The following is a 23106-nucleotide window of genomic DNA, read 5'->3' on the forward strand; positions in this document are numbered from 1 at the left end:
AAACCCAAAGGAAAACTTGAAACAACTGCCACAACTTGTTTTGCAGTTTGTATAAATTTTGAGATGTGTGCTTTGAATTCAGTAGTAATAAGATCACCAAGAATTTTAGGTTTTACAAAACTAGATTAAACATTTATTAATAAAGAAATGATTTTTAAATACATACATAGATCTACAAATCACTACTATGATAATTTCTAAATCCTCTAATCAACCTAACCCTCAGTTACACTTTCGTTAAGGCAACAGTAAGACACATAGACTTTAAAAGCCCCAGGCAAAGAAACGTGATACCCTGAACAAGTCAAACTCAAAATGAGTTTTTTTAACTTCAGACCTTTGAAGATAGTAGCTTGAGGCACAGATGCTGATGGTTTTTCACACTTGTAAGATTTTAAAATGTCTACTCTTACATACAGCCTTCGCTCCTTTATACATATTTTCCCCTTTGAATGCACATACCCATTGTTTCACTATGCCTTTGGATTTTATCTTTCTGAAAATAAAAATCTCTCATAGCACTAACTTTTACCAGTAACCTTCAGGAAAAATAACCACACTGTTTCTGAATTCACCTGGCTGGGTGACACATTTCACCCCTCCTTTGAAAATCTAGTCTGGTTTATTTAAAAATGCAAATATCATTTACCTTACATTCTAAACTCCCCCCATGTTTACATCAAAGCCTTCAGAGCAGCTGCCTTTAATCCAATTAAGTCTCACACACACACACACACACACACACACACACACATAGACACATCCCACTATTACTCCATTTTACAAAAAATTCCAATAACATTGAGAATTATTATATCTGCCTGACATCTACCAAGTGAGGATCCAGCAGTGCAACATCCATCAGACAACCATGCTGTGAGTCACTTCCCCTGTTCCGTAGTCCCCTGCCATGTACTAATTATCTCTCCTTGCTTTCGCAGGCACATCTGGGAGACAGCCAACGGAGTCCATGACTCAGGGCCCCCAATCAAACCCCAAAGAAACCTCTGAAGAGGAATCTGAAGGCACCTTCATTGAAGACTCGTCACATCGCTCATCCGCACCCTCCACCAGCGCAGAGACACACACCTCGGTGGGACCTAGCTTTAGAGTAGCCTTGGGATCACAATCTGGTGAGCGCATTGCACTTTCTGATCCACAGCAGGTGGTGACAGGGATTTCCCAGGTCTCCGGCGCTCAGAGGACTGCTGGAGACCAAAAATCTGCTAAGTCTGTCAGATGACGAACCTTGGACTCAGTTGCTGGAGCTGCAAAGGCAAGCTCGGGAACATCAGGAAGGGATGCCCGCTGCGCTCCTCAGTTTGCAAGGCACGATGGAGGAGTCCATCTGCCTTCAGTCTGAGATGATAGCGTCGGCTTGCCAACACACCGAGGTCAACACTGGTAGGGGATGGCGGCCGTCATGGAGACCTTGGTCCAGGACATTGGTCCTGCATTGCTGTGTGGGCTGAACTTCATCGTTGAGGCCATAGTTGACCTCCAACAGTGTGTACGTGAGAGGGGTGCGGGGCATCTCGATCTCATTCCAGCTTCCTCTTCTCAAGGAGTCAGCCAGTGGCCATCAGGCACTCATAGGGAAGAGGACCAGCAGCTCGACACCCTGGGGCCATCCACCAAGTTGAGTCCGGGAGTGTCCGGCCCATCTGAATCCCTTCTTCCTGTGACCCCAGCAACTCAAGCTCCACAGGCCGACAAGGGTGCCACTGCCAAATAGCAGGACCCCAAAGCACGCTGGGGCCCTCAAGGTCTTTGCCCTCTGGTGGGCACCCGCCAAGGTCATCACAGACAGAATGTACCAGTCAGCAGTCTGCCTCCACCTCCGCTGTGGATGTTGGGGGAGCAAAGTGCTGGAGTGCAATAGTGCTGGAGAAATTAATGGGACTGAAAGCTAATAAATCCCCAGGGCCTGATAACCTACATTCTAGGCTACTAAAGGAGGCGGCCATGGAAATAATGGATGCATTGCTTGTCTCATCTTCCAAAATTCTGTAGATTCTGGAACAGCCCCAACAGATTGGAGGGTAGCAAATGTAACCCCACTGTTTAAAAGGGTAGGGAGGGAGAAAACAGCAAATTACAGACCAGTTAGCCTAACATTAGTAATAGGCAAAATACTAGAGTCTATTATAAAGAGTGTGAAAACAGGACACTTAGAAAATATCAACCGGATTAGACAAAGTCAACATGGGTTTATGAAAGGGAAATCATGTTTGACAAACCTACTGGAGTTCTTTGAGGACATAACTAGCAGAATAGATAAGGTAGAACCAGTGGATGCGGTGTATTTGGATTTTCAGGAAGATTTTGATAAAGTCCCACATAAGAGGTCAGTGTGTAAAATTAAAGCACATGTGATTGTGGGTAATATATTGGCATGGATTGAGAATTGGTTGGCAGACAGGAAACAGTGTAGGAATAAGTGGGTCTTTTTCAGAGTGGCAGGCGGTGACTAGTGGGGTACCATAGGTATCAGTGCTTGGGTCCCAGCTGTTCACAATATATATCAATGATTTGGATGAGGGAACCAAATGTAATATTCCCATGTTTGCTGACGACATGAAACTTGGTGAGAATGTGAGCAATGAGGAGGGTGTTAAGAGGTTTCAAGGCAATTTAGACATGTTGAGTGAGTGGACAAATACTTGGCAGATGCAAAATAATGTGGATAAGTGTGAAGTTATCCACTTTGGTAGGAAAAACAGGATGGCACAGTATTATTTAAATGGTGATAGATTGGGAAATGTTGATGTACAAAGGGACCTGGGTGTCCTTGCACACCAATCACTGAAAGCAAGCATGCAGGTGCAGCAAGCAGTTAAGAAAGCAAATGGTATGTTGGCCTTCAATGCATGAGGTCTTAAGTACAGGAGCAAGGATGTCTTACAGCACCTGTGCAGTGCCTTGGTGAGACCACACCTGGAGCACTGTATGCCGTTTTGGTCTCCTTACCTAAGAAAGTGTATACTTGCCATTGAGGGAGTGCAGCGAAGGTTCACCATACTGATTCCTGGGATGGCAGGATTGCTGTATGAGGAGAGATTGGGCCGACTAGGCCTGTATTCACTGGAGTTTAGAAGAATGAGAGGGAATCTCATTGAAGCATAAAATTCTGACAAGGCTGGACAGACTGGATGCTGGGATGATGTTTCCTCTGGCTGTGGTGTGTAGAACAAAGGGTCACAGTCTCAGGATATGGGGTAGGCCATTTAGGACTGAGATGAGAAGAAACTTCTTCACTCAGAGGGTGGTGAACCTGTGGAATTCTATACCACAGAAGGCTGTGGAGGACAAGTCACTGAATATACTTAAGAAGGAAATAGATGGATTTCTGGATTCTAAAAGCGTCAAGGGGTATGGGGAGTGCGCAGGAGTATGGTGTTGAGATAGAGGATCATATTGAATAGTGGAGCAGGCTCGAAGGGCTGAATGACCTACTCCTGCTCGTATTTTCTATGCTTCTATGTCTCTAAGACATAGCAGCAGGGTTAGGAAGGTTAAGAAGAGGTAGTTGCACAACCTGGGCATGGGTGTCAATCACTTGTACATAATGTTCACTATTGTAAATGAACTCCTAAGAATGTCTTGTCTATGGTTCCTTGTTATGATGAGCAGTGTTCGTGTCACTCAGATGTGAAACCTTGGTTCCTGCACAAGATAAAGGCCAGTGTCTCAGTCCAGGGCCTCTTCCCTGTGCAGTGTGTAACCTTCAGACCAAAGTGGAGGTCCAGCTTCACATTTACTGGACACATTAGTGATGCCTGCACCTCGATGGTGCTTGTCATTGCTGCCAGAACGTCGTGGGCAGGCATCACAGAGTTCCATCATTCTCTCTGTGTGTGCTCTCAGCGCCTTTAAGGTGGGGCTGGCACCCATCTTGTCAGCATTTGTGACCAGTGGCGCTGTGCTCCTGAAGGAATCAGGTGCTGAAAGCTGACAAAGGATCAGGGGCATCTAAAGTTTCATGGCTGCATCTCCGTGATATGATCCTGATCACAAAGCACAAGCGAGCTGCGCTTGGCCAGACAGGAGTCAGACATTCACAGAGACTATATGAAGATCTATGGAGTGTTCTCACTGCATCTCATCCATGGGTAGTGCATGCCCTCCATCTACTGTGGCGCCAAATCCTGCAGCAGCTGGCAGATGTGTCTGACCAGTTCCCTGTACATGCGCAGTCTTTGGCAACATTGGTTCTCGGCCATCTGCAGGAATGAAAGGCGGTGTCTATAGACCCTGGGTCTAGCTAGGTGCCGACCAGCGATGCTATGGGTCTTCAGCAGTGTATGTAGGAGTCCCAGCCACCTCCTTCTTCCTGAGGGTGCTACTCCTCCCTCTGACCAGCCAGGCACTCCCATCACTCTCCTCTCCTTCGTCTCTGCTCTCTGTATGCCACAAGGCATACAGCTAGGTCACCAGGCTCCATGCTCCTGATGTACTCTCCCTGCAGGATGAAAGAGAGAGACATGTGGGTTAGCTTGGGTGTGCTAAGAACCTCTCTTGGTTCTTGAAGGCCCCTTAACGCATGCTGGAGAGTGCTGGCCACCACTTGGATGGCCAGAGTTTAGTGCACTGCATGGTTGCCTGAAAACCCACCCACATCCGCCCCACTCCGCCTGGCGGCAGCTTCGCCCACTGGACTTCATGCTGTTCTCTCAGCTCAGGCGCAGGCATTCTCCTAACCCACACTGCAAGGCTGCACTGTTAGCTTGAACCATGGGGGAGATGGGTCCAAACCTCAATGATGACATTGCAAGGGGCTATGAGTGCATCCACCTGTGATTGTTCCAAGACCAACTTTAGCAAGGAGATTGTGCAATGTGCCCAGTTGTCCAATTGTTCTGCAGTTCACTAAAATGCTCATTAGTTTGCAGTCTGTGCCCGAGGGGTGAAAAGTTCAGGAGCATTTGGTGACACTTTCATGCCTCTGCGTTACTTGAGTGAGCAGATAAGCCAGAGGCCTGACTCCAAGCATGTCAATGTGGCTACAGCTGAACTGTCTCAGCTGCAAGGGAATGGTCACTTTATACAAGATTTCCTTAATGCGCCGTTGCTTCCATCCCCCCTATCCCGTTCTATCATCAATTGCAATGCAGCCCTTGCCCCCTCCCCCAAGTCACCTCGACTGCAGGGCAGCCCTTGTCTTTCCCAAGTTGCCTCGACTGCAGAGCAGTCCTTGGTCCCCCTACCAAGTTGCCTCCACCTTGAAGTGCAACAGGCGACCCTAGTGAGCGCTGTGCAACCTTACTGTGCATTCACCTCTGAGTTCCCCTCAAAGTGCAGCCCACCAACTGCACACCTTATATAAGCTGTTGTGAAACACTGTGAATCACGCCGATGTGCCCGCATGATCCAGTGTGGAGGGATGATTCCGGTGGGCTGGGCTTATAATGATATGAAGATGTATTACAATGAGGTTCCCAACATCTGATGGCAGGAGACACGGCCCACCATTGATGGGCGGAGCGAATATTGCAAACTGGTTTGACATTTTTGTGAAACCGATTTTTGGCCTTCTCACCATATTGTCCGCTCACACCGTCAAATACACCCAACGCAGCGGGCGTGGAAAATTCCATCCTAAGTGAAACAGAAGACAACCTCTGTTGGATTTATAAGCCTTTTGTTGTGGAATGCTTTAGCGTCAGTTGAGGTTGTTGATCCAGTCAAATTTTGATCTTGTGGGCTGACAGTTGGTGAAAAAGGGAGGGATTTAGTAGTAGAAATCATGGGGAGGGTGTCAATGTTCACTGTTGTTACTAAAGTGTCCTCTAATGACTTTATGTGAAAAAGAAATAAACAAGGAAGTACAGAAGTTGCTATTCCTTCATCATGAGCTTTGCTGTACCATTATCTTGCTGAGAATTGACCTTGAAATGCATGGAATGATTATTACTGAAAAAGAGACATGTCTAAGCTTTTCATCTTGCATTCATCAGGACACTTGCAAGAATACCAATATATGAGGGAAAACAACAATTTATACTGTATGTGAAGGCAATGCTGATTGTTTGGCAAGTGGTGTTGCCATGGAGGATGCACCACTGATGGTGACTGACAGTCAACTGCCAAGCTTTGTTTGAAATTTAAACCAGGCAACTTGGCCCTGATTAGTCAAAGCATTACCCTGAGGAATGAGTCACTTATTTTGTTTAACTAAACAGTCACAATGTATGTACATCTTCTTTCTGTCTGCAAAGAACAGGGCCCTGTTTATTAACATATGTAGCATCCAGTACACACAAATGTGCCACATTGCAAGCCTGACTGACAATCTTAAATTGGTTGTCAGCGTAATTCTTTGCACATTGAGGATTATTTAGCAAATGTCCAATCGCGGAATCACATCTAATGCTGGACACTGTGTTTTGAGTTTTGCAAGCATGGGCTGGTTGGGTACAGTCTATACCCTGCCTGTTGCGAACAGCAGCTGGGACATGCTGTTTGATACGACCTGCCAGTCTTTGGGACATATGGCTTACCTACCTAGCAACACACTGGCACTGAAATTCACATACCACATTACTCATTTGTGTGATGGTTGAACATCTCTTTGGCTTGATGGCAGCATCCTATTAGTGGTGAATACCACTCGTGTTGCTACTGCATAGTAGCAGTGTGAAACAGCTAGTTTCGCCTGTTTCCAAATTTTTGAGATACCTTGCCCTTCCAGGGTAATCTGAGGTAGACTGGGCACTTTTCAGGGCCGAAAGTGATGGCCTTAGGCCCGTTCATGAGTTTGCGCGATATACAGCGTAAAATGATCTGATCAGAGCAGCCATAATCCTGCAGGATGCCTTTGATGCACATATTTCAGCATCAAGCTTGCATTGTGAGCAAATGGCTCAGGGCCCTATTTAGAAGGCTGCCAGTAAGACCAATCTTATAACGTGTGGAACTGTAAGAGTCCTAATGTGTATATTGACCAGTGAAGGTGGGCTTGCAGTAGACCATAGTCGAGAACCGTCTGGCAGATTTCTCAACTAGTACATCAAGGAAGGGGAGTTAATTCAATTGCTCCATTTCAATGGTGAATTTGAGCGCAGGATGGAGCCCATTAAGATATGTAAGGAAATTGTTACATGCAGCTGCGGATTTAAATATAGCAAACGTATCATTCACATATCGGAAATATGTGAGGGGCAGGAGGTTAGGTGTCATTCCATCAAAAGCACCTTCACATATCGTATAAATTGTTCTTTCCCCCTTATATTGGTATTCTTTCGAGTGTCCTGATGAGTGCAAGACATAAAGCTTGGGCATGTCTCTTTTTTCAGCAATGCTCTAGTTCTGTACTACCAAATGGCTATTTGCATGGAATGATTGTTTTAAAATTCATTCACAGGATGTGGGCTTTGCTGGCTGGGCCATCCCTAGTTGCCCTTGAGATGGTGGTGGTGAGCTGCCTTCTTGAAGCGCTGCAGTCCATGTGGTGTAGGTAAACCCACAGTGCTCTTAGGAAGGGAGTTCCAGAATTTTGACCCAGCGACAGTGAAAAAATTATGATATATTTCCAAGTCAGGATGGTGCGAGGCTTGGAAGGGAACTCCCAGGTGGTGGTGTTCCCATCTATTTGCTGTCCTTGTCCTTCTAGGTAGTAATGGTAATGGGTTTGGAAGGTGCTGGCGAAGGAGCCTTGGTGAATTCTTGCAGTGCATCTTGTCGATGATACACACTGCTGCTGCTGTGCGTTGGTGGTGGAGGGAGTGAATGTTTGTGGATGTGGTGCCAATCAAGCGGGCTGCTTTGTCCTGGACAGTGTCAAGCTTCTTGAGTGTTGTGGGAGCTGCATCCATTCAGGCAAGTGGGGAGTATTCCATCATACTCCTGACTTGTGCCTTGTGGACAAGGTGGACAGGCTTTGGGGAGTCAAGAGGTGAGTTACTCATTGCATGATTGCTAGCCTCTGACCTGCTCTTGTAGCCTCAGTATTTATATGGCTAGTCCAGTTCAGTTTCTGGTCAATGGCAAGTAAAGTTTCTGTACTTACAATGAAAGATACAAAATAAACTTAGAAAAAAAATGGCTTGTTCATTCCAGACTAATTTTCCCTCTAATGGTATAATAAGTCTTAATTACTGTCAAGCAGCCTCTTTGGCTCTGAAAGTTAATTTGTAGAAGTGTGGAGTTTCATTCCTACAGATTATGATTGTTGGAGGTTTAAAAATTTTAAGAAGTGATTTTTTAAAAACTTTTTCTTTGTCTTTTTTTTATCTCTCTTAATCCCATCTTTCTTTCCTTTTCTTTGTACACCTGATTTGACATTGAATTAAGTTTTCCAACAGTTTCTGCATCACTTCCCGTCTCTGTGTGCCTCATTAAAGATTCTCATTAAGGGGATGCAGAGCTCCAAGATTCTCTTTGGAGGGTTCTATGCTTTTTGAATAGCTGGCCAGGGGAATGCCAGTGCAAAAGCCCACAGAAAGTTTGTTGGTAAGTGCAAGTGTAACAAATAGTTGGCGCGATGTTTTCATCTTCGACAACAAAATTTATCTCAATATTGTTCTGCAAGCAGAACAATAAGCACTGCCTCTCTCCATATTTCCCTCTCGAGTTACCGTTCACTCCAAATAAAGATCTTTGACACATACGACCTTACTGTGCACTGATATTCAGACTTTGATTCAAACTTGGTTCACAGGTGACCAACCTTCCCCTTACTGAAGCCTCCCAACCTGGGTAGTTTCCACTAGCTGCTCAGCACAAATCACTCTGGTAATAATGTGGCCTTTATCAGCAGGTGACGCCTTGGTGTGTCTCTTTCTCTACTCCTCTGGCACCCTCTGTGGGGAACCTGCATTTTGGTGGAATTGTGGAGAGGAACCTAGAGGTTTCGCAGAACTGGAGGGGGATTGGTACGGTAAAACGTGGGGTTTGGCTCTTTGATAAGTTCCTTGTGTCTGTCAACAGAGGGGGAAGAGCATGGGCTTGACACCATGGGGTGCACAACATCCAAGAATGGATAACAATAGTTTGTAACTTTGTAGGAGATCTTTGTAAGGTTAAATTTGGTGTTTTTTTTAGTCTACCTCAATCTATGTATTTCTCTATTCGTATCTAACTCTCTCTCATGCTCCTCTTAATACATTTCATAGGTGCTATTAAAAAAACTATTTACGCTTCCAAATTTTCAGCAAAACTCATGCGATAATTAGGATGTTTTTGTTTACTCTCAATGTGCAAATGTTTTTTTAAATAACTCAAATTAGGATGAGAATAGGCATTGCGTTTGTCATTCATGCTCTGCATTGCGATCTAAATAGCTTGGAGTATAGCACAAAGAACATGTATGCAGTTCAGAAGAAGTTTAACAAGTTGTCCCAAGTGAGTGAATCCATCTTCAAATTCCATAGCCTATCATCAGTGCTATTCTGACTGCTAGATGTTATATATGGTCATCTTTAAGTCTGCTTTTATGAAATATGTCTGCTTTTTATAGTCTGCAATTAAAACCTATAAAGTTAATTTGATTATCATATTTTAATACATTTTTGGTTGTACCTTTTAAAATATGAGTTTAGTGATGCATATGTGACATAGGGCTAACAAAACACTGCAGCTTATGTCTTATGGTGCTTGGAGATGTTTCTGTAAATTAATAGCCCTATACAAATGCAAGCTGTTACTGCCACCTCAACAGTTTGTATTGGTGGTTTACAATAAATATATGCTCAGTGTCATGAATGATCTTGTATACTCTTGTATATTACCTCACAGTGAATTTCCCAGTTTACATACAGGATTCAGAGTTCACCTGAGGAAAAAAATCAGGCCTACTACTTCTCAATAAATTCTTTTCAGTCTATTGAGACATGCACGCACAATTACATTAGAATATACACAGAACATGCCCAACTGGTCCATTTTGATGTTTACGGTCCACATGAGCCTCCACCCAACACCCTTCATCGCAATAACTTTCTATTCATTTCTCCCTCATATGTTTATATAGCTTCCTAAGTAGGTAAAGCAAAAATATTTTACTTTTTAAGAGGGAGAGAGAAGAACAAACAAGTCACTTAAAGTTTTGTAAAGTGCTGTAGATAATATTACAAATATTACATATGTGAGGTTTGTATCTTTCAGTATTCTGTGATGCATATAACATTTTCATCTCATCTTGAAACTGCACAAATAGCCAATTATCCTAATTAGGACCTTTAGTAAAGGTACACTGCAATGGGAGTGCTGAGGAACTCAGGTTTATCATTGTCCAGAAAGCAATGCTACTTTGATCACTGAAAGCAAAAAGACAAATGTTTCTGAATTGTGCATTACAATAAAAATAACAATAATAATAGTTATTATGAATAGTAAATTAATGCTGAACTATGTAGTAAATCAATGGGACAAATTGAAGATTTAGCTCATAATATCATAAGATCATGAGAAATAGGAGCAAGAGTAGGTCAATTGGACATTGAACCTACACTGCCATTCAATAAGATCATGGCTGATCTGATTATGGTCATAACTCTGCTTTCTTGCCACCTCCCCTAACCCTTGACTATCTTCTAGGTCAAAACTCCGTTGAACTCAGCCTTGAATATGTTCGATGACCCAGCCTCCACTGCTCTCTGGGGAAGAGAATTCCAAAGATTTACAACCCTCTGAGAGGAGGAACTCCTCCTCATCTCCACCTTAAATGAGAGATCCCTTATTTTTAAACTGTGCCCCCTAGTTCTAGATTCCCCAAAGGGAAACGTCCTCTCAGCATCTACCCTGTCAAGTCCCTTAAGTTTCAATAAGAACACCTTTCATTCTTATAAACTCTAAGGACTATAGGCCCAACAGGCTCAGCCCATCTTCATAAAACAAGCCTTTCATCCCAAGAATCAACCTAGTGAACCTTCTCTGAACTGCTTCCAATGCAAGTATATCCTCCCTAAGTAAAGAGACCAAAACTGTACTCTAGGTGTCACTAATTCCTGTGCAGTTGTAGCAAGACTTCCTTTTTCTATACTCCATCCCCCTTGCAATAAAGGCCAATTTTCCATTTGCCTCCCTAATAACTTGCTGAAGCTGCAGGCTAACTTTTTGTGATTCATGTACAAGGACACTCAGATCCCTTTCTACCACAGTATTTTTCAGTCTCTCTACATTTAAATAATATTCTGCTTTTCTGTTCTTCCTGTCAAAGGAAACATATTATACTCCATCTGCCAAAATTCTGCCCTTTCTATATCCTTTTGCAGACTCTTTGTGCCCTCCTTACAACTTGCTTTCCTACTTATCTTTGTATCACCAGCAAATTTCAATACACTTGGTCCATACATCCAAGTCATTAATATGGATCTTAAAAATTTGAGGCCTCAGCACTTATCCCTGGGGCACTTCAGTAGTTAAAGTTTGCCCACCTGAAAATGACCTATTTATCCCAATGGCTGTTTCCTGTTAATTAGCTAATTCTCTATCCATGCTAATATGTTATCTTTTATGTGGCACCTTGTTGAATGCCTTTTGGAAATCCAAATGGACAACAGCTTCTGGTTCCCCTTTTTCGATCCTGCTTGTTACATCCTCAAGAACTCTAATAAATTTGTGAAACACACAATTTCCTTTTCACAAAGCCATGTTGATTTGCCTGATTGTATTATGTTTTTCTAAATGTCCTGCTACTACTTCCTTAATACTGGATTCTAACATTTTCCCAATGACAGACGTTAGGCTAACAGGCATTAGGTTCCCAGCTTCCTGTCTCCCTCTTTTCTTGTATAAAAGTTGTAACAAAAGAATTAGATTGTATTGATAAAAATGTATTTAATGCCATGGAAACTTGCCTTCCATAGATTAATAAATGCCACAGAATTATTCTTTAGTATTTCTTAAATTTTAATTATATTATCATTTCTTATTTATTTGAGTTTTTTGGGACTGGTTTGCAGGTTTGGCCCCATTACTCTTAACAATTTTTATTGTTAGGAAATAGAGATAGTTTAAGTAAGTTGTATTTGTATTTGTGGGTGTTAAGAATGAGTTTTAGCTTTAAAACTTGTTTGATTTGTTTTTCTGTATTTACGTGTTAAGAAAAGGACAAGTTGAGTTTTAGTTTCGCTTTAAAAGGTGAAACCTGGGGTTTTGTTTCATTTTTGAAGGAGACAGCGGGTCTAAAGCTGTTTGTATACCTGCATTTCTAATAGGTTTTACGACTCTTGGGGAGAAGTTAAAGCAATCACGTGAGTAGTGCTGTTGCCTAGCAACAGGGGTCCAGAGAGGCAGACCCACCTACACACGCACAGACAGAGCAGTTGAAAGCAGTTTGAGTGCAGTTAGGAGAAGATGCCAGGACAGGCAGGACATGAAAAAGGACAGATAGCAGGTTCCAAACTAATGAAGAAAGCCCCCAAAATCCAGGGGAGAGGAACAGGAGAAAGTCTCAAGAAGATCTTTTAGTCAAAGGAAGGACAAGAACCTGGAAATGTCCTGTTAAATGAAGTTAGGAGTGAGGAGCAGAGGAAGGCACCAAGCTTCAAGCTTAAAGGGAGAAAGCTACAGGAAGGAGATTTAAAGCGATATAGGCTTGCAAGAGGCCAGAAAGTCCAAAGCGATGGCTAAAGGTCTGTAACTCTTTGCTATGGGCGTGCGAAGCAGTGGTGTACTGCTGATGGCTGAGTTGGCAAGAGAGAGTGGGTGGAAGAAAGCTTGAATGCATGTGGTGGCCCAGGGGAGAGGAACATTGGAAGGAGAGTCCGAACCCCTGGAGGTAGACCCTTGAGGAAGGTGTCTGAGAGAAAGTATCGGTTTGGGAGAAGATCCCAAAGTGAGGTTTTGGAGAGTGGAGATTGGAAACCCTCATGTGAAAGACGGAGTTCAGTGACACTCATGGTGTGATAAGCATCTGGGAGGAGTTGATGAGGGATCCATAGCATCTGCTTGGAGTGGTATCTGTCACTTGGTTTCAGAGTGTGGTGTGCCTGCCTATTGGTTTACATGGATTGTGTACTTACTGAGAACATTAGAGTATAAGATAGCTTTTGTAACTTGTGTTATCCTTACAAGTCTGTATATATCTGTAAAGGTATAGTTGTGGGTAAAAGAGTATTATAAAATAGTTCATCTTTTCTTGTTTAATAAATGTTTTTTTTTGTTAAAAGTTCATCAGCTGACTTTGGTGACTCTGTTCAGTAGCCACTCCCCATATATCTAAACAAACAAATAAAAGTTAGGATCTATTGAGCTGGATTCCACCCTGGGATCAGGCTTGGCCAGTAGTAACATCAGCTTGGATCGTAATATTATAAATATTCCAGTCTCGTGTGTAGAGAGCAACATTACAAAATTTGAAGATGATATGAAAATTCGCAATGTCGTTGACAGTGATGAGAAAAGTTATAGGCTTTAGAATGATGTATTCAGGATGATGAATTCTGCAGAAGCATGGCAGATGAAGATAAATGTACAGAAATGTGAAATGATGGACTTTGGGATGATTAATATGTAAATAAAGAAAACTATAAATAGCACAATTTGGAGAGTGTATATGAGCAGAGACATCTTCGTGTAAATTTAATCAAATCCTTAAAGTGGAAGGGCAAGTTGATCAGGTAGTTAGAAATGCATATGGGTTACTTAGATTTATACAGGAATAAGATCATGCTAGAACTTTATAAACTGGTTAGGCTTCAGCCGGAGTATCTTGGACAATTCTGGCATCACAAAAAGGAAAGGCCGCAGAAAGAGTACAGAGGAGAATTAACAGGAATGAGGGCCTTCAGTTATGAGGAGAGACTGGAAAATTTAGGACTGTCCTCCTTGGAACAGGAATTTAAGAGATGGATTAATAGAGGTGTTCAAGACGATGATGGTTTTGATAGAGTAGATAGAGAAAAACTATTTCCTCTAGCAAGTAGGTTAATAACTAGAGGTCATGGATTCAAAATCATTGGCAAAAGATCTAGAGGGAAGGTGAGGAAAATTTTTTTCACTCAGAGAGTTGTCAGGATCTGGAATGGTCTACCTGAAAAAATGGTAAGAGCTGATTCCATAACTAAATTTAAAAGTGAGTTGGATAGGCTCTTGAATATTAGGAACTTACAGAGTTCCAGACAAAAAGCAGGGAAGTGGGGCTAAGCACAATTCTCTTTCAAAGAATCTGCACAAGCACGATGGCCATTTTGCTATTTACTTACCCTTTACACAGCACTAAAGTGAAAAATCCACCAATACAAATAGGATCAAAGCAACATCTAAAGTAGGCAGAAACGGTTGCTATAAACATGCTTGACCTAAGCTTCTACATGTGATGAAAGTAGGTTAGCCATTTTGGGACATAGAAGGCATCAATTATAAAATTAAAAAGGAAGAGAAGTATTTTCACCCATAGGCAATAAATAAAGCGTTCTGGTGCTTAAGTGGAATGCTAAGCCTATTGGGAGTGCTTTTTGTTCAAAGTGCTCACCATTTTAGAAAAAAAAAAATCTATACTTATCAAGTATTTTCTTAAAGTAAATTTTCTGAGCTGTGCAAAGACCCTGAAGATCTTTAATTGGTCACTGAGCCAAATGGTTCTGCTGTATTGGAGGAGAGAAGGAAATGTTGAATAAGGAAGGCTTCATTCCAGCTTCAGCTTCATTCCAGCTTCAGCTTCATTCCAGCTTCAGGATCTTCATACCCTCGAAACCATCCACTATTGTAGATGCATAAATAAAAAGAAATGGTTTTTAGTTCATTGTAAAAAATATAACTTGCTGAAATATAGGACAGAATTTTTAGCTCAGTGTGCGGGCGTGTACCTGACCTGATTGGACGTAAAATTGCGCGAGATGATGTCGAGTGGGCATCATTCCACGCTCGTGAGATATTTTGGACGGTGGGCGCGCACAAAAGTTGGAAGTGCACCCACTGACAGTTAAGAGGCCAATTAAGGTAATTAAAGGTGCAATTGTCTCCGATTTTTCGTGGTCCGTCCAGCCTTACAGTTGGTATACGGGCGAATCAGCCAGGCGGACTTTGCATTTTCATGAAACCTGATCCAAGGGTTGAGGTTTCCATTATTAAATGAAAGAAAAAGAAAAACCTATGGACAGCATTTTTATCATGTATATCTTCAGGTGACTGATTGTGATGCTTGCACATTTTTTTCCTGAGTTTAAAAATGTTATTTTTTGCTTTTCAGGACTCCAGCTCCCTGAGGCAGCTCTCTCAGGGAGCTTTCTGTCAGCGTTCGCCCGCGCTGATGTCAGTGCCCGCCCTCTTCCCACCCACCCCCCCCATCCTGGCAGCGCTGAGCTTCTCAGTGCGTGTTTCACGCTGGATGGCCATTAATTGGCCGTTAATTGGCCAGCCAGCATGAAATCGCGATTGGGGCTGACCATGGTCCATTCCCCGGCCAATCCCGGGCCTGCTGATTGTGCCTGCCCGCTGATCGAAAAAATCTGCCCATGATTTCAACAATTGGTTGCAGTTGGTCACTCTTCAACATACAGAAATTATAAATGATGATACATTTATCACAATCTGCGAAGATAATTACCTTCTCAATATTTCCAACACCAAGCAAAGTTTTAATGCTTCAGGACTCTGTCCTCTATTGTTATGTTTGGCGCTCCTACCTTAGCTTGCTTTTGAATTATTTTGTTGAAGAACACTTTCTGCTTGTCTATCTTTTTAACTGCACAAATTGTTTGAAGATATCTTGCTGATGTCTTTTTATGGTAGCTATATTGCATTTAATAGGTAATTGGCTCCTATGGAATTCCATAGCTTTCTGTTGGTGCAAAACATTGCAGTTTTCTGACAGTTATGATTTCTTCATTGCTTAAGACATTCTCACAATTTTCTGATAATACTAACAGAAAATATCTGTATATTTTCTATATGTATCAAGAGGCTCACTTTTCGGCTTCCTGTGACACTGAAACTGTGATCATTTGTGGTATTATCTTTGTCAACAGAAAATATGTTTTATATAGGTACAGGAGTGGTGATTCAGCTCTTCAAATCTGTATTCATGCTATTGGATTCAGCAGAGAATACTGAGGGTAGAATCTTTGGCTCGGTGAGTGGGAGCGGGGCCCGCTTGCCGGGCCGTAAAATGACGCGTGGTGACGTCGGGCATTCGTCCCAATGTCATTGTGTGTCATTTTAATTTTCAGCTCAGCGGGCGCACAGCTGACTTGTCTGCACGCCTGCTGAACTGTCAAAGGGTATTAAGGCCATTTAAAAAGCCAATAAAGCAATTAGCTGAGCTGCCCGTCCAACCTTAAGGTTGGCAGGCGGGCGAAGAGCCCAGGTGGCCTTCGCATTTTTTATGGAACCTCGTCCACAGGCAGGATGAGGTTTCATGAAATTTTTAAAGTGTTTCAAAATTTTAAAATAAAATTAATGGACATGTTCCAGCTCATGTGACAGTTTCACATGAAGGGACATGTCCTTAAAATTTTTTTTTTAACTTTATTCAACGTTTTATAAGTGAAAGTAATTCGTATGCATGAAAGAGCGCACTCCCCGATTCAGGCAACATCCCTTGCCCACACAGGGAGAGCTCAGCGCTTCCAGGCGCGCATCATGCTGGGCGGGCCTTAATTGGCCCGCCGACATAAAAGGTGGCGCCCAGCCGATCGGGGGTGCCAATCAGCTGTGCACTTGCCCACGCCCGCCCCCGCACATACCCCCTCCACCCCAACAGGGAGAAAATTCTCCTCTGAGTCTATTTCTTTAGGATGACTGAAAAGACTTGCATTTATTTAGCACTTTTCATGAGCACTAAATATCTTGAGCAGTTTGTGGCCAATTAAGTACTCTTTGAAGTGCAGTCACTATTGTAGGATATGGGGCAGTCAATTTGTGCATAGTAAACTCCCATAGATAGCAATGTGATAATAGGTAGATAATTTTCTTTTGTGATGTTGATTGAGGGATAAATATTGGTGAGGATCTTTTACATCCACCTGAGCAGGCAAGATGGGGACCAGAATTTTCTGGTCCCACCTGCATTGGGAATCATCATGAGTGGGATGGAAAATTTGACGGACCAGCCAACTTCAGGCAGGACAAGAATATCCTGGCTGGGGTCTCTCTTTAATGTCTCATTTGAAGGATGGTACTTCCAGCAGTGCAGCACTCCCTCAGTACTGCACTGGATTGTCAGCTTTGATGTTTGTACTCATCCCCTGGCATGGGACTTGAACCTGGAACCTTGTGACTCAAATGTGAGAAGTGCTACCAACTGAGCCACCATTGACAACAATCAAAAACTATTTTCTATCTGCAACTTTGAAAATAACTTCCAAACTTCTTCCAGTAATCTTACTTGATTCTTTTGTTTTTTTTTTATTTATTTGCAAAAAATATTTGCAGTTAAAAAAAAACTAATTTTTCTCCCTTTTGGTCTCCTGGGCTGCTTGTGTCTGAAGCTGAGTCACGGGTGAATAATGTAATTTCTGGCATCCAGCAATGTCACGATTGACCAATCTGCCAGGCGATGTGGTGGTCCTGTTATGGCTCACCTACACTTTCCTTTCCATAAGGGGAGATGCCTGGTCTCCACCTCACACCTCCTACAATAAGTCTGTGATTGGAACTCAGTCAAGCCGAAGATTTAAGTGGCGTTGCTGCGCTTCATGGTGTTTCGTGTTGCTGCTGCGGTATTGTTACTCTGGTTCATTTGGTTCATAGGATATGAGGCTACAAGTTCAAGGATAAGCAGAGAAAGATCGACCCCAAATCATTTTTTAATTCATTCATGGGATGTGGGCATCGCTGGCTAGACCATCATTTATTGTCCATCCCTAATTGCAGCTCACCACTGCTTTCTCAAGGACAATGAGGGATGGACAATAAATGCTGGCCTAACCAGCAATGCCCACATCCCATGAATGAATAAAAAAATGGTTTGGGGTTGATCTTTCTCTAACAATTATTTGTAAACTTCTTTGATACATTGCTTCCAATTTATAGACTAAGCTCACTGGGCCTAAGACTGAAACTTTTAACTGTTACAATATAGAGTGGAATTTTCTGTGCCCACTGGCATTGGGCGTGCTCAGAGGCATGAGCAGACAATAGGGCAAGAAGATCAGATATCAGTTTCACAGCATTGTGAAGTCTGCAATCGTCTGCTCTGCCTGTGGATGGTGGGCCGTGTTTCACTCCATCGGACACTGGGAACCTCATTCCACCTGCATATTATTATAAGGCCAGCCCACTGGAATCATTGCCTCTCCGGCTGGATTGTCCGTCAATTATGCCGACGTTTTTCACAATAGAATATATAAGGCATGCACTTGGTGGGCTGCACTTTGAGGGAACTCGGAAGTGAGTGCACAGTAACACCGTGCAGCACTTGCTTGGGTCGCCTGTTGGGACTTCAAGGTTGAGGCGCGTTGGCTGGGGGTGGGGGGGGCAGGGGCTGCCCTATGTTTGAGGTGACTTGGGGGTGGGGGCAAGGGCTGCCCTGCAGTTGAAGGTAGTGGACAAGCACGTGTGTGGTGGGGGAGAGGGAAGCCTTGTATAAAGTGACCATTCCTCTGCAGCTGAGATAATTCAGACATAGCCACATTGACATGCGTGGAGTTGGGCCTCTAGCTTATCTGCCCACTCAAGCAACACAGAGGCATGAAAGTGCCACCAAGTGCTCCAGAGCTTTTCACCCCTCAGGCATAGACTGCAAACTAATGAGTGTTTTAGTGGACTGCAGAACAGTTGGACGACTGGGCACGTTGTACAATCTTTTTGCTAAAGCAGGCCATGGAGCAGTCACTGATGGAGGCGCTCACAGCGTCTTGCAATGTCACCATCCCGATTTGGACCAGTCTCCCCCATGGTTCAAGCTAACAGTGCAGCCTTGCAGCGTAGTTAGAAGAATGTCTGTGCCTGAGCTGAGAGCACAGCGTGCAGTCCAACGGACAAAGCTGCCACTAATCCGTCAGGTGGAGTGGGGCAGAGGCGGTTGGGGTTTTGGGCAGCCATGCAGTGCACTAATCTCTGGCCAGCACTCCAAATGGTGGCCAGAACTCTCCAGGGTGCATTAAGGGGCCTTCAGACTTAACCAAGAGAGATTCTTTGTATACCCAAGCTAACCCACGTGTCTCTGTCTTTCATCCTGCAGGAGAAGTACATCAGGAGCATGGAGCCTAGTGAGCTAGCTCTATGCCTCGTGGCATACAGAGAACGGAGACAACAGAGGAGAGAATGATGGAGACACCTGGCTGCGCAGAGGGAGGAGCTGCACCCTCAGGAAGGCAGCTTGGGCTCCCTCACACGCTGCTGAAGAGCCACAGCGAGCTGCAGTTGGTTGGCACCTAGCTAGACCTAGGATCTATAGATGCCGCCTTTCATTCCTGCAGATGACTGAGAACTAGTGCCACCGAGGGCTGCACATGTCTAGGAAACTGGTCGGTCACATCTGCCACCTGCTGCAGGATTTGGTGCCATGGGGACATGGAGGGCATCCACTGCCAGTGGCCATACAAATGATCATGACATTCAATTTTTATGCCAACGGCTCCTTTCAGGACTCCAGAGGTGACCTCTGTGAGATATCACAAACCTCCAACCACAAATGCATCCATGAGGTCAAGGATGCCATCTTAGTGCGGGCACACAAGTTTATGCATTTCACCTGGGACCAAGAGCGATTGGATTTGCCCAGATCTCGGGTTTTCCAAAGGTGCTGGGTGCCATCGACTGCATGCACATTGAGCTCAGATCTCTGTCACAACAAGTGGTCAACTATGTCAACTGCAAGGGCTTCCATTCGCTGAATGTGCAGCTGGTGTACGACCACCACAAACACATCCTGCAGGTCTATGCATGGTTTCCAGGGAATATCCGTGACTCCTACATTCTCAGTCGGTCACAGGTCCCTGATGTCTTGCAGGGTCCACAGAGGCTGCAAGTTTGGCTCTCCGGGGACAAGGGCTACCCACAGAGGACTTGGCTGATGAAATCCATGTGGTGGCTTCAGACTGCAGCACAGCGAAGGTATAACGAGGCTGCAACTTGGTGGAGCAAACTATTGGAATGCTGAAAATGAGGTTCCGGTGTCTGGACTGGTCTGGTGTAGCCCTGCAATATAGTTCACAGAGTGTGTTACGCATCGTCATTGCCTGCTGCAACCTTTACAACCTGGCGCTGCAACGCTGGCTAAGGAGGAGATGCAGGAGCTGGAGGTCTCCTCTAATGAGGAGGCCTTCAACGATGATGAGGGTGAGAAGGCCTTTGAAGGCGATGATGACGGCGATGAGGCTTGGGAGGCTCTCATAGTTGCTAGATTTGTGGAGGATTGTTGACGACATGCAGTGAGGAGACACCATAGATCCTCACAATGCTTCTATGAACGTTTGACTCCAGTCTGGCTTATGGCAGCACGAATACTCTCTGTGACAATGCTCCCTTCATGGAGATGCAGTAGGGGCCCTAATAGCTGCTCGATTGCAGGAAGATGATGACGACATGCAGTGAGGACATTCCATAGATTTTCATATATCTCTGAGAATGTCTGACTCCTGACTGGCCGAGGGCAGCTCACTTGCGTTCTGTGATCAGGGTCATATGGAGACACAGCCATGAAACTTTAAAAGCACCTGATCCTTTGTTCGCCTTCAGCACCTGACCCCTTCAGGAGCACAGCGTCACCGGTCACAGATGCTGAAGGGATGGGGGCGAGCCCCACTTAAGTATGCTGAGAGCACACAGAGAGAATGACAGAACTCGGTGATGTCTGCCCACGACATTCTGGCAGCAATGACAAGCACCATCAAGGTGCAGGCATCAGTAATGTGTCCAGGGAGTGTGAGGCTGGATCATCACTTTGGTCTGAAGGCTACACAAAACACAGGGAAGAGACCCTGGACAGAGACACCTGCCTTTATCTTATGCAGAAAGGTTTCACATCTGAGTGACACAAACATTGCTCATCAGAACAAGAAGCCATAGACAGACAGACATTGTTGAGGGTTTATTTACAGTAGTAAACATTATGCACAAATGGTTAACACCCTTGCCCCAGACTGTGCAACTACATCTTCTTAACCTTCCTAACTCAGCCGCTATGTCTTAGTGCTCCCCAGATATACACAGCGGAGGTGGAGGCAGCCTCCTGACTGCTATGCCCTGTCTGTGATGACCTTGATGGGCATCCTCTGGAGGCCGAGACCTAGAGGACCCCTTCCTGCTTTTGGGATCCTGCTCTGTGGCAGTGTCACCCTCCTTGGCTGGTGGAGCTGGAGCTGCTGAGGTCACAGGAAGAGGAGATTTGGGTGAGCCGGACACTCCTGGAGTTACCTGGCTGGATGGCCCTGGGGGGTCCACCTGCTATTCCTCCTCCCTACGGGTGCCCCTGGATACCTGGCTGACTCCTTGAGGAGCAGGGGTAGCTGGAGTGAGATCGAGCTGCCCCGCACCCGTCTCCTGTACACACAGTTGGAGGCCAACTATGGTGTCACCAATGGAGTTGAGCCCACGCAGTAGAGCAGGAGTGACGTTTTCGACCAAGTTCTCCGTGGCAGCTGCCATCCTATCAGTGCTGACCTTGGTGCATTGGCATGCCAGCGCAATCACCTCAGCCTGAAAGTGGACGACTCCTCCATTGTGCCTTGCAACCTGAGGATTGCAGTAGAAATCCCTTCCTGATGTTCCTGAGCTTGCCTTTTCAGCTCCAGCAACTGAGACATGACAGAGTCCAGAGACTCGTCATCTGGCTCGGACTCAACAAATTCCTAATCTCCAGCAGTCCTCCGAGTGCCGGGGACCTGGGCAGTCCCTGCCGCTGCCTGATGTGGATCAGGAAGTGTGATGTGCTCACCAGATTGTGATCCTGAGGCTATTCTAAACGAAGGTGCCACCGAGGTGCGTGTCTCTGCTCTGGGGAGGATGTGTGTGAACGCTGTGATGGGTCTTCAGGGAGGGTTTCAGCAGTTTCCTCTTCCGAGCTTCCCTCGGGGCTTAATTGGAGGCCCTGGGTCGTGGACTCTCTTGGTTGTTTGGCAGATTTGCCTGTAAAAGCAAGGAGAGATAATTAGTGCATGGCAGTGGCCTGTGAAAGAGGACACATCACTTACAGCCTGGTTGTCTGATGGATGTTGCACTGCTGGATCTTCACTTGGTAGAGCAGCTCTGACCTCACTGTCAGTGCAGGACATTCCAGATCCTCACCGGCCAGCTGGATGGCTCTGTTTTCAAAGTCCGTGAGGACCTTAATGTCAGGCATTCCTCCACCAGTAAGCGGGCTCTCCCTGTTGTTGTGCACCAGCTTGTCCTGCATGAATAGAGATGGAGAGAGTTTAAACGGGACACCTGCCAGATCAGATGATAAGTATGCCTGGCAATGTGTGTGTGGTGAGTGGTCCCATGGACGGGATGAGGACAATGAAGGTGTGTGTGTGAGAGGGTGAGTACTGATGTCCCTTGAAGTGGCAGTAAGTGAGGTCTCTGCGGATGTGTGATAGGTTTGTGGGTGTGTCAGATGAGAGCGGTGAGAACAGTGTCTTATCCTGGTGGAACGGATCACTCATCCTCTTACAGTACTGGGTGGCTGTCCTCTTTTGCAGGGCATTGGTGCTGACCACCACTGCCACCCATGCTGGATTCGTGATGCCACTGTCCCTCCTGCGGCCAGAGCGGGGTAGAGGACATCACGGAGTCATCCAAAAGGCACTCGAGGGATACATCACTAAACCGGTGGGCTGCAGTCTTTTTGCCTTTCGGGGCCATCCTGTCTTCTGTGCAGCAGTCCTGGGCTGGAAGCACTGAGAGGTGTGCGCATGGCTGCACTTTAAATGTGGCACCTGGCGTGATGAAGCGGCGAGGTGATGGCATGGCGGGCGAATGAGAGCCCGCCCGCCATGGAAACAGCTTGTTTCCCGGGAAGGCATGATTAATTCAGCGGGTTGGAACAATGTGGTGTGAGAAACCGCCATTGCGGCCGGTGGGTAAAATGTCGTTTTCCCCGCCCGCTACTGCACTTAGTGCAAATCTGGGACGATTCTGCCCATAATCTTTTAAAATAAAAACCTATAAGGTTTTATTAAAAAAACACACTACTAAAGTCACTTTATGTATTCTCTTTTGAGACCACTGATCAGTATCATAGAATGACAGTATCTAAAACTTTAGTCTTAACAGCAGGCAAAGGCCTTTTTGACTGCC

Source organism: Cetorhinus maximus, chromosome 12 (genome assembly GCF_964194155.1).
Source record: "Cetorhinus maximus chromosome 12, sCetMax3.hap1.1, whole genome shotgun sequence".
NCBI classification, from domain to species: Eukaryota; Metazoa; Chordata; class Chondrichthyes; order Lamniformes; family Cetorhinidae; genus Cetorhinus; species Cetorhinus maximus.